This window comes from Schistocerca gregaria, chromosome 8 (assembly GCF_023897955.1).
Source record: "Schistocerca gregaria isolate iqSchGreg1 chromosome 8, iqSchGreg1.2, whole genome shotgun sequence".
In the NCBI taxonomy this organism is placed as follows: domain Eukaryota; kingdom Metazoa; phylum Arthropoda; class Insecta; order Orthoptera; family Acrididae; genus Schistocerca; species Schistocerca gregaria.
Window position 1 is genome coordinate 48643149 of NC_064927.1, and position 11963 is coordinate 48655111.

General features: G+C 39.8%; 1 non-coding gene across 1 annotated transcript; it reads right to left on the minus strand.

Moving 5' to 3' along the window:
- Nucleotides 1–416: 416 nt before the first annotated feature.
- LOC126285649 (U6 spliceosomal RNA) lies at nucleotides 417–523 on the minus strand. Its single transcript, XR_007551662.1, has one exon. It is a non-coding gene; the product is annotated as a U6 spliceosomal RNA (small nuclear RNA).
- Nucleotides 524–11963: the final 11440 nt, after the last annotated feature.

The window sequence follows — 11963 nt, forward strand, 5'->3', positions numbered from 1 at the left end:
AAGGTAACCAGATGGTCAACAGCAGAGCGGATCCTACGAAATCCACATTGTACATTGGTAAGTAGGCGTCAAGATTCGAGCAGCCAAACCAACCTAGTGTAAACCATTCGCTCCATCACCTTATAGACACAGCTGGTAAGCAAGATGGGTCGATAACTGGAAGGCAAGTGCTTGTCCTTCCCCTTCTTAGGAATCGGAACAAGAATAGACTTGCGCCAGCATGCGGGAACATGTCCTTCAATCCTGATGCGATTGTAAGTACGAAGAAGGAAACCTTTACCCGCAGGAGAAATGTTCTTCAGCACCTGAATATGAATAGAATCAGGCCCCGGAGTGGAGGACAGTGACCGGGCAAGTGCATTTTCGAGTTCCCGCATGGTGAATGGGGCATTGTAGTTTTCACAATTTGAGGAGTGAAAAAAGTGGAATGCTTCACGATTTTGCGTGTCATCCTTGTGCAGGGTCCATGCTAATCTTCTCTGTATAGTTCCAATTTTAGTATATGTACCGCCGAAGCGAGTACTTTGATGCTTGTGGAAGAGGGGGGGGGGGGGGGGGGGGAGATGAGATGTGGTCTCCAGGGACATAGGACATATTGCAATGGGGAGGGGGCCATTCGCACCTATGCAGTTCACAGAAGCTAGGTTGGGAAAGAAGGGTACAGATGGTGCACGCTGTGAAACAGTCATTAAAGTGAAGAGTTCTGTTGGGCAGCATGTTCTGTTGGGCAGCATGTTCTGCTGGGCAGCATGTTCTGTTGGGCAGCATGTTCTGTTGAGCAGCATGTTCTGTTGGGCAGCATGTTCTGTTGAGCAGCATGTTCTATTGGGCAGCATGTTCTGTTGGGCAGACTGCTTTTACAGGTAGCCTTGTCTTTGATGGGATACGTGATGCTTGCGAGCGGACAGGAGTAGGTGGTTGTTCAGTTGCTACACTTGACCGAGCCAATGGAGTACACTTCCCTCTCTCAAGCCATTTCTATCTGAGCGACAATGGCCAAGATGCCGCCACTCCTAGTGTGACTAACAGGACACTTGCCACAGCAAGAGGGGGAACAGTTGTGAAAGAGTACTTGATCTGGCATCTGTCACAGGTCACTGCATATGCTCCTCTTACACTAAAGGGTGAATGTGTGTATTTTCTTTTATGTGTGTTAAGTGTTAATTGTAAGTGAGTCTCTACACATACCCTCATTCACTGTCATCTGAATGGATCTGAACCATTATACATCCTTTAAATTCCTGGTCCTCAGATAAAATTGACGATTTAAATTCCTGTCTGTGGACACTAACATTTGGTCCATGTGGGATGGACTGTTATGGATTCGATGAAATAGCAAGTGGAGCAGCCACCTGTGGGTGAAAATGCAGTGAGCTTCAATGGAGCAGCATGTGGATGAAGCCAGTGACAGACATGGCACATTATAAGCTAAGTACCTGGTCTGGTTGTTCCGCTTCCTGTAAATTTCCCACTCATTCCGAATGCTGCTTCTGCTTATACATGCAACTGCTAACCTTCCATGATGGATGAATTTTTAAGAAAGGAACTTGTTATTACAACCTCAGTGGTGAAAGCATGGCTCATATGTTTGCCAAAGTTTGAAATGAATTTGGCATAAAGGGGACTTTGAACAGTTTGGGTACTACTGTCAGGCTGGAACAGCTCCCAAAGATAGTGGATAAATATGAAGATGCACAGCCACATATTGAATTGTTAAAGACATAGACAGACAGACGTGCTGCTAATAGGGAAACCTTCAGAAACATGCTATTTGAGGTTTCAAAATAACAGATCATGCCAATGCAGGTGACAGGATTTCATTACATGATGGATCTGACTTGACCGATTGATTCATTGAGAGGGGTTATGGGACCAAACAATGTTGTCATCAGTCCCACGATTGCAAAGATAGACACAGATTAAAGAGAGTCTGCTGAAAGTGTATGGACCCAGTCAGGGGAGTCAAATAATAAAATAATGAAGATTAAAGAGACGCAGCAAAAGTCATAAAAGGTTAGACCAAATCTAAAAACTGGAAAAAGGAAGGAAAAAAGCAGAAAACATGGAGTGGTCTTTCCATGGGGAGTGTTCATTCAGTCCCACACCGAAAAGACTGTAAAAGAGGTCCCAACCCCTGCTCTACGATTACTGAAGTAGAAAATTATATCTGGAAATAAAAACCACTTTCACAAAGGAAACTGAGGACCAGTTCAACCATCCAAGATTCATTTGGTAATATTAAATTTAAGGGGAGCTGGAATGATCCATCTCCTCCGTGTTAATTTTAGCAAATAGAAGGAACATTTTTTTCTAAAATCATTAAACATATTGCTCTGAAATTTCACATACATCTTCAGTGAGTACTTCTCTACAAACATATATTGCCATGTTAAATAATATTTATTGGTTTTTCTTTTCTAAACATATGCTTATTTTTTCTCTAAAATTTTGCACTTTTTCTTCTTTAACTCTTGATATATACAATACTTTTTTACAATTTGTTATAAAAATGAAGGCAAAGAAGTAAACAATATTCTGTATAAATTTCATTGAATACTGTTAGCAGCTTTTGAGAAAATGTTCCTCAAAGATAAAAATTTTAAAGTTACGGGAAATGGCTTCTGAAGTTTTTTAATACATTCCTGCCCCCATATGATGGATTATCAGCATCCTCTTCTTTTTGAAGTGTTAGTTTCCTTTTCACTGGTATTTTCTTCCCTTTTGCTGGATGTTGTAGGATTTTGTCTCTTCTTCCTGCACCTCTTAGTCTTTCTCCATCAATTAGGCACTTTGAGGAAATTGTGGTGTGTCCTGGTTGTAAACCTGAACGTTTCAGCACATCATATTTGACAATGTTTCCTTCATTGTATGTTTCCACTGCACCATGCACTCCAAACTGCAATGTTTTTATCTGTACTAACACACTTTTGGGAATCCTAATCCAAATTAAATTATTTACACCTTCATTTGGTTTTTGAGTTTTCCCATGTAAACACTTTTCCAATAAACTAGGCTGTGATAGATCTCTGAATATGGGCTTAATTAAATCAATTACAGCATTTGGGAAACACTTTTTATGGGCATATTCCTTTCCTGATAGGCACTTACACCATGAGTCATCACCTGTGGGGCACAGTGCATGTTGTCGATGTTCATTTGTTGATGCAGTATGAAAAAATAATGCCCATATTGCTCTCCTCATATGAACAATGCTTCTTGTATTTTGCGTAATTGCACACCCATAATACCTCTGTAATCTATCAATTGCTTCGTCTGTCAATCTTCCTCTTCCTCCAAGTGTCTTACCATCACCAAACTTCTGGGATCCTAGTGTCTGCTTTAGTTTGCACAAGTAAGCCCCCATGTGCCTCTGCACATGTCCAATGCACTCCTGTTTTTTAATGTGCATTTCATTTCCATAAGGTTTGAGTTCCTCTACAGCTTTATTTCCCTTAGAATCGCCATCTCCTAGATAGTGTATTGTACATCATACCATTCCTGTGATCTGAAAAATATTGCTTTCACTCCCTCTATTTCCATCACTCCACTCATGCCATGAAAATTTGCTTCACAACTTTCAATATGTTCGTCCTTGGTATTGCCCTTACATCTACAATGTTTTATGAGAACAACAACATCAATTACTTTGCAACTGTCTCCACTTGTAGCTGTCACAACTCCATTTAGAGATTTATGACCTCTACGTTGCCATGATCTATGTAAAGCAAAGGTTAAATCTCTACAATTCTCATTATCTGTTACAGATTATTAAACTGCTTTCTTCAGTGTTGCTTGAGCAATATCTTCAGCAGAAGATCACACCAATTCATTACAAAATTCAAACTTGGTTGGTGGTTTCGGAAAGTTCATAATTCCACATAACATTTTCCCAGCAGCAATGCCCTAGCCAATGCAACACAAGCCATACATTAGCCTAACAATTGTATCATACACTTTTATTCCACTATTACCAGTATGAGAAATAATGTTAGAAAATGAAACTTCTGCAGCACATTTGTTACACTTCAATAACATGCCAAACCAATGTTTGAAGTTATTTTCAATTCCACTCCTCTTTCTTTGCAAACTTGGCATAATGTGTTATGTTTCAAAATATTAGAGAGCAAGGGAAGGTTAGTTATTTCATTCACATCATTACTGTGGCTTTCATAGTTTTCAAATTTTTCTTTCCTGTCACAAAGGTTCTTGCTGGAAAAAGTTCTATCACATTCATTTGGAGTAGTCGGTGAAGCAGTCTGAGCAGCATCTCCCTCTGGGATTTAAAAAAAAAAAAAAAGAAAAAAAAAAGAGAGAGAGAGAGAGAGAGAGAGAGAGAGAGAGAGAAAATCTCCTTCCTTTCATTGTGCCTTTTCTTAAACACTCAATTGCTGAAGCAGGGCATATTGATATCCAAAAACCAAATATGTAAAACAGGTATGAGCAAAATTCATCAAATACGCAAAATTGAACAGCTAAACAACACAAAGCAAACTTCACAAGTCAACACATATAGCAAAGCATTTATGTTTACAGATATGAACAGTCACTTGTCACCCAGAAAGCCATACAACATCTGAAAACAAAACATTGTCTAATTCCGCAAAGATACCCTGCCTGCAGCCAGAGAGCACTGCTATCAGAGGTTACACACCAAGTTGCTACAACCATTTATGCAGTGCATCTACTTTGCAGCAATAAAAAAACACACTTAGAATTCCATGAGAAGTGTGAAACTTGATTTGTTTTATTCAGAAAATCCAAATAATTATATAGTGAAAAAAGGAAACATTTACAGGATACCATCAGTCTGGCTCAACAACCACGGTGAGGGATGGGGGTGGTGAGGGGGGGGGGGCATTACATAGATTACTTAGGAGGAAACAATGGGTGAGCCTGGTAGGACCAATGCATTGACGGCCTAAAACATTGGACTCCCTCTGAGAGGAGTAGACTACTTGATTGTGGGGAGTTTATTACTATGAGCAGTAGCACGAGAGCTGTCATTTCATTTTTGGGCAAAGAGGGATTTGACACAGATCCGCATATCCACAACTGGAATCATGGAAGGAAATGGCAGTAAGTATCTGCTTCTCTAGTCAAATGGTTAGCCAGTTCATTCCCAGGGATGCCCACATGACTTGGGACCCAGAGAAAGTCAACTGAACAGGCAGCACACTCAAGGGCAGAGAGAAGGGCATGGATAGCAGAGACCTAGGATGATGAGAATAGCATTGGTCGATAGCATGCGTGCTGTTCATTGAGTCTGAAAAATTAGAACACTTGGAGGGAGGCCTGAGAAACAAAAGTGGAGGGCTCTGAATTGCTAGAATCTCTGCTGTGAACACACTAAATGATCCTAGCAGTAAATTTTTTTCTAAGACAGTAGGAGACATAAAAGTGTATTCCACCTTACTGCCCGTCTTATAACTATCAGTGTACCAGATTGTGGCACCCTGGAACTCTTCAAGGATGGCACGTACAAATTGGTGGAGAACCAAAGGGACAACACAGAAATCTTAGGACCATGGAATAGATCACTCCTAATCCATGGTCTAGTTACAATCGAGAGGGGGGGGGGGGGGTTATGGAAGGAAAGACACGAGGAGCATTACAGAGAGTGGAGATGGGGATTCCAACACAGGGAAGTGTGACACGTCCCTTATTGGTGAACAGCACAGGGTACATCAGATGGTCAGGGAACAGGCAAATGATGACTGCATAAGAAAGTGGTAGTTTTCTCTGTTGTATCAGTAGTGGGGGAAGCCCCACTTCTGTGAGGGACTACCAATCATACTAGTGTGAAAGGCGCCCCACAATGGTGAAGAGGGTGAAGCAGTTTGAAAGTGGAAGGAGCTGCTGAGCCATAAACCTGACTAGTACAATCTAGTTTGGACAAGGCCATATCACAGTAAAGATAGAAAAGAGTGATACAGTTTGCACCCCAAGAGACAAGGGCCAGCAGGCAGAGAGCATTAAGCTCCCACATACATACAGTCTTTAGGTGGCAAATGTAGGGCAGCCATGTCAGCTTGTTACCAAAGATAAGGCCCAAGAAACAGGACTGTGGTACAACATCGAGGAACTGGTCACCTAAATAAACTTCTGAATTGGCGTGTACTGTGAGTCGATAGTAAAAATGCATAACCCACATTTTGGAGAGAGAGTACTGGAAGGCATAGGAGGTGTCTCATGCAGAGATCCATGGGATGGCATCTTGGAGCCGGCGCTCACCAGATGCTATTTAGTTGGAGCTACATCACATGCAAAAATCATCAATGTACAATGCCAGGGTAACCAGAGGCTCAACAGAGGTTGATTGCAAAGAGGAAGAGTGGGACACTTACCACCGACCCCTGTGGGATATCATTCTCTAGAATGCCAGGGTGCTGAGTGAAGTGCCAGCTTGAACCTGAAAGAGCCGCTGAGAGAAAAATTCGTGGATAAAATTCTGAAGGGGACCACTGAAGCCTCAGTCATGGAGGGTAACTACAATGTGATGGCACCAACCCATGTCATGTGCCTTATGTAGATAAAAATAAGACCACGACAAGGTGTGGGCAGTGAGTAAAAACCTGTCGGTGGCTGTTTCCAATCCGAGTAAATGGTCGGTTGGAGATTGTCTTGCTTGATATGGGGACAAAAGGCATAGAGATTTGCGTACCCATCATAATCTGAAGCTAACCATCCTCTCAAGCAGTTTACATAATACGTTTGTCAGGTTAATTTGGTGGTAGCTGTCGAAAACTGTTGGGTTCTTCCTGGCCTTAAGGAAAGGAATAACTACACTGTCTCGTCATTGTGACCGAAAAGCAGATGTGAACCAAATGCCATTTAAGATCCAAGACAATCTGGTTGTGGATGTAATCTTGGCCAGGTTCCATGTCCCGTGAAGATGTAAGAACCTGCAACAATTTCCATTCAGTGAGGGGTTCATTATAGGGCTCGGTGTGGTGTGGGATGGAACAAAGAGGGGTCTAGTCAACACAGAACTTCTGCTGGAGAAAGTTAGTAGGAAAGAAAGATGATGTCAATGCCATCACAAAGTGTGTAGCAAGGTGTTCTGTGAGGACCAATGGATCAGTGCACAAATCACATTCAAGGTTAAGGCCCCGGACAACTGGCAGCCCAGAACACTGTGGATTGTGCACCAAATCTGCGATGGAGACGAATATGTCCCCAGAGAGGACACATAGTGCTCCCAGCATTCCTTTTTATGCTGCTTAATAAGATAATGAGTCTTATCATGGACACACTTAAATGCGAAGAGGTTGGCCTCTGAAAGGTATCACTTAAATTGCTGCAATGCCCATCAGTGGTTGTGGACAGCGACTGTGATGCCCTTGGCCCACCACAGTATCAGTTGACAATGGAGGACCTGTGGATGGGGGGGACAGCAGTGCCAGCAGCGTGAAGAAGAGTGGCATATATATCTTGACTGACTATATCAATGGAATTCAACACGGAGGTGTATAAATGCATAGCAGACGTATATAAAGGAAAATTGGCCCTACATAATGCATAACTTGGGGACCTGTCTGCCTGGCAGCAGCAGGGAAACAATAGAATCACTGGAAAGTGGTCACTATCACAAAGAGTCATCTTGGGATGACAAATGTAGGGAAGCCACAAAGACAGGGGAGGAGATCATGAGATCAATAGCAGTAAAGGTGTCATGATGAGCACGGAACTGGGTAGGGGAACCATCATTAAGGAGACACAACTTCAGGTCTGTAATAAGCTAGTTATTTAAGAGACCCCTACCAGTTGAAGATATACTCTCCCATAGGGGGTTTCAGGCATTCAGGTCCCCAAGAAGGAGAAACGGGGGTGGAAATTGCTGGATTAAGGTACAGTGCAACATAAGGAGTTATCTTACCTGGAGAAAAGTGGACACTGCAAATGGTGATTCCCAGAGGTTACTTCCAGGTTGATACATAGGGGGATCTGGTCACTAATGACATTGGAGTGAATTAAATGGAAGATCCTACCACATGCTGCCTGGGGCAAGTACAGTTCTGACAGAAGGTTGAATTTCTGGTAGGTGATTATAGTATCCATGGCAATTCCTCTGGATGATTGTGTGGCCAAAATCCAGGTGAAAAAACCACCTCGCCGTTAATAGTCGTCACCAAAAAGGATGAGGTGATATACCTAAATAAGATGGCGGATGCAAGGGAGGAACACTTTGCCTTGGGATTTATGTTTCTATTATTATTTATTAATTATTATTGCTATTATTTCTTTCTTATCTCAGACGTTATGTCTGGTCTAAAGTAGAAAGTGACGCGAACTGTGATGAAGTATGACTTCCTTTTAACTGTATGGTATATGTTATATTGCATTTAGGAACTTTCGGGTAACTGAACATGTATCAATAATTACGGATATCTGTAGTTGTATAAATAAGTTTGGATGTAGCTGTATTGCGTTGATGTACTGGTGGATATTGTGTGGTATGAGTCCTGTAGTTGATAGAATAATTGGTATAATGTCAACTGTATCCTGATGCCACATATCCTTGACTTCCTCAGCCGGTTGGATGTATTTTTCAATTTTGTCTCCTATTTTCTTTTGTATAATTGTTGTATTGGGTATGGATATTTCGATTAGTTATGTTAATTTCTTCTTTTTATTGGTGAGTATGATGTCAGGTTTGTTAAGTGGTGGTGTTTTATCTGTTATAATGGTTCTGTTCCAGTATAATTTGTATTCATCATTCTCCAGTACATTTTGTGGTGCATACTTGTATGTGGGAACGTGTTGTTTTATAAGTATATGTTATAAGGCAAGCTGTTGATGTATTATTTTTGCTACATTGTCATGTCTTCTAGGGTATTCTGTATTTGCTAGTATTGCACATCTGCTTGTGATGTGATCTACTGTTTCTCTTTGTTGTTTGCAAAGTCTGCATTTATCTGTTGTGGTATTGGGATCTTTAATAATATGCTTGGTATAATATCTGGTGTTTATTGTTTGATCCTGTATTGCAATCATGAATCCTTCCATCTCACTGTATATATTGCCTTTTCTTAGCCATGTGTTGGATGAGTCTAGATCGGTGTGTCGCTGTGTTAGATGATACGGGTGATTGCCATGTAGTGTTTTCTTTTTCCAATTTACTTTCTTTGTATCTGTTGATGTTATGTGATCCAAAGGGTTGTAGAAGGGGTTATGAAATTACAGTAGTGTAGCTGATGTATTTATATGAGTGATTGCTTTGTGTATTTTGCTAGTTTCTGCTCGTTCTAGAAAGAATTTTCTTAAATTGTCTACCTGTCCATAATGTAGGTTTTTTATGTCAATAAATCCCCTTCCTCCTCCCTTTCTGCTTAATGTGAATCTTTCGGTTGCTGAATGTACATGATGTATTCTATATTTGTGGTATTGTGATCGTGTAAGTGTATTGAGTGCTTCTAGGTCTGTGTTACTCCATTTCACTACTCAAAATGAGTAGGTCAATATTGGTATAGCGTAATTATTTATAGCTTTTGGTTTGTTTCTTGCTGTCAATTCTGTTTTCAGTATTTTTGTTAGTATTTGTCTATATTTTTCTTTTAGTTCTTCTTTACTATTTGCATTATCTATTCCTATTTTTTGTCTGTATCCTAGATATTTATAGGCATCTGTTTTCTTATAGCTTCTATGCACTCGCTGTGGTTATCCAATATGTAATGTTCTTGTTTAGTGTGTTTCCCCTTGGCTATGCTATTTTTCTTACATTTTTCTGCTCCAAAAACGATATTTATATCATTGCTGAATGTTTATGTTATCTTTAGTAATTGGTTGAGTTGTTGATTGGTTGCTGCCAGTAGTTTTACATCATCCATGTATAGCAAGTGTGTTATTTTGTGAGGGTTTGTTCCAGTAATATTGTATCCATAATTTGTATTATTTAGCATTTTGAATAGTGGGTTCAGAGCAAGGCAGAACCAGAAAGGACTTACTGAGTCTCCTTGGTATATTACACACTTAATCTGTATTGGCTGTGATGTGATATTATTTGAATTTGTTTGGATATTAAGTGTGGTTTTACAATTTTTCATTACTATGTTTAGGAACTGTATCAATTTAGGATCTACTTTGTATATTTCCAATATTTGTAGTAACCATGAGTGGGATACACTATCAAAAGCTTTTCAGTATTCAATGTATGCATAGTGTAGCGACCTTTGTTTAGTTTTAGCTTCATATGTTACCTCTGCATCTATTATCAGTTGCTCTTTACATCCTCATGCTCCTTTGCAACAGCCTTTATGTTCTTCATTTATAATTTTGTTCTGTGTTGTATGTGTCATTAATTTCTGTGTAATGACTGAAGTTAATATTTTGTATATTGTTGGTAGGCATATTATGGGGTGGTATTTTGCTGGGTTTGCTGTGTCTGCTTGATCTTTATGTTTCGTATAAGTTATTCCATGAGTAAGTGTATCAGGGAATGTGTATGGGTCTGCAATGTAACTGTTAAATAATTTAGTTAGATATGAATGTGTTGAGGTTAACTTCTTTAGCCAGAAATTTGCTATTTTATCTTTTCCAATTGTGAGTAGAATTAATTGCTTGGGTGACTTCATGTTGCGAAATTATCACTTCAGGCATTTGTGGTATCATCTTTTATGCGTCTGTTTCTGCTTCTATCCACCGTGCATGCCTGTTATGTTTTACCGGGTTTGACCATATGTTGCTCCAGAAGTGTTCCATGTCTGTTATGTTTGGTGGATTGTCTATTTTAATGTGTGTGTTATCTATTGTCTGGTAAAATTTCTTTTGGTATGTGTTGAACGTTTGGTTTGTTTTCCTTCTATTTTCACTCTTTTGTATCTCATAAGTCGTTGGGGCAATGCTTGTAATTTCTGCTTCTTTTCATCTAATTGCTCTATCGCTTCTTGTTGTGAGATTTTACCTAACCTTTTCCGTTTTTTTTTTTTTGACATTTGATGTCTTATATATTGTGTTAGCTATCCAATGTCTTTTCTCAGTTTTCTATTCTGTAGCCTGTGTTGCCAAGCTGGTTTTGTGCGTTTCTTCTGTGTTTTGGTTGGTTCTGATCTCTGCCTAGTGTGTATATTTAATGTAGTGAGTGCTCCTATATAAACCAGTAGTTGTAACTTTCCATAGTTCTGTTTTCATTTACTTTGTTGTATATGATTGTGTTGATAGTTTTTATTGTTGTTTCAACTTGTGGGTTATTTGGCGGTCTATGCAAGAATTGTCTAATGTCTGTATTGGTGTCTTTGTTTCTGTATATGTCAGCTGAAATTTTTCTTCTATATCTAACATGTGTGTCACTTCATGTTCTGTTTCTGCTGGTTCTGGTGGCTGTCTTAAGATTTTATTTTCCTCTGATTGTTTCATTGATGCATGTTGTTCTTTGTTTGTTTGCTCTGGGATGTGTTAGTCCATTACTGTGTTTTCTTCTTCTTCTTCTTCTTCTTCTGATTGCACATTATTTTGTTCCAGTATTCGTTGTACTTGTTGTTTGATGTTTTTATAATTCTGACTGGGGTATCCTGTTATTTTTTATTATTACACGGATCTGATCAGCTAGTCGTTGTTCTGTTAAAAATTTTAATTCGGGGTATCTGGTAATAAATGTTGTATATACTTGTGATCTGTATCCAGTTGTGTTGGTTCCTACGTTTGTTGCTTGGTAATAACAGAACATGAGGTGTTGATTAACTTCATCTGACCATCTCATCCTCTCTCTGTTTTTCTTCTAGGGTGGTTGCAGGAAGCATATCCTGCAAAACACCTCTATTTGCATTTAAATCATTTTCCAGTTGGCTGACAGTGTCGTTACCATTGTCGGTGGGCATAGGGTTTAAGTGTCATCCCCGATCATGACAGCGCTTGTCCGAGGCTTCTTTAGTTGTGTCCTGAACCAACTAATCACACTAAAAGAGGGGTTAGCCCTTTTAGTGGTTTGTTCTTTTCGTTGCCTTTTACGACTGGCAGAACATACCTGA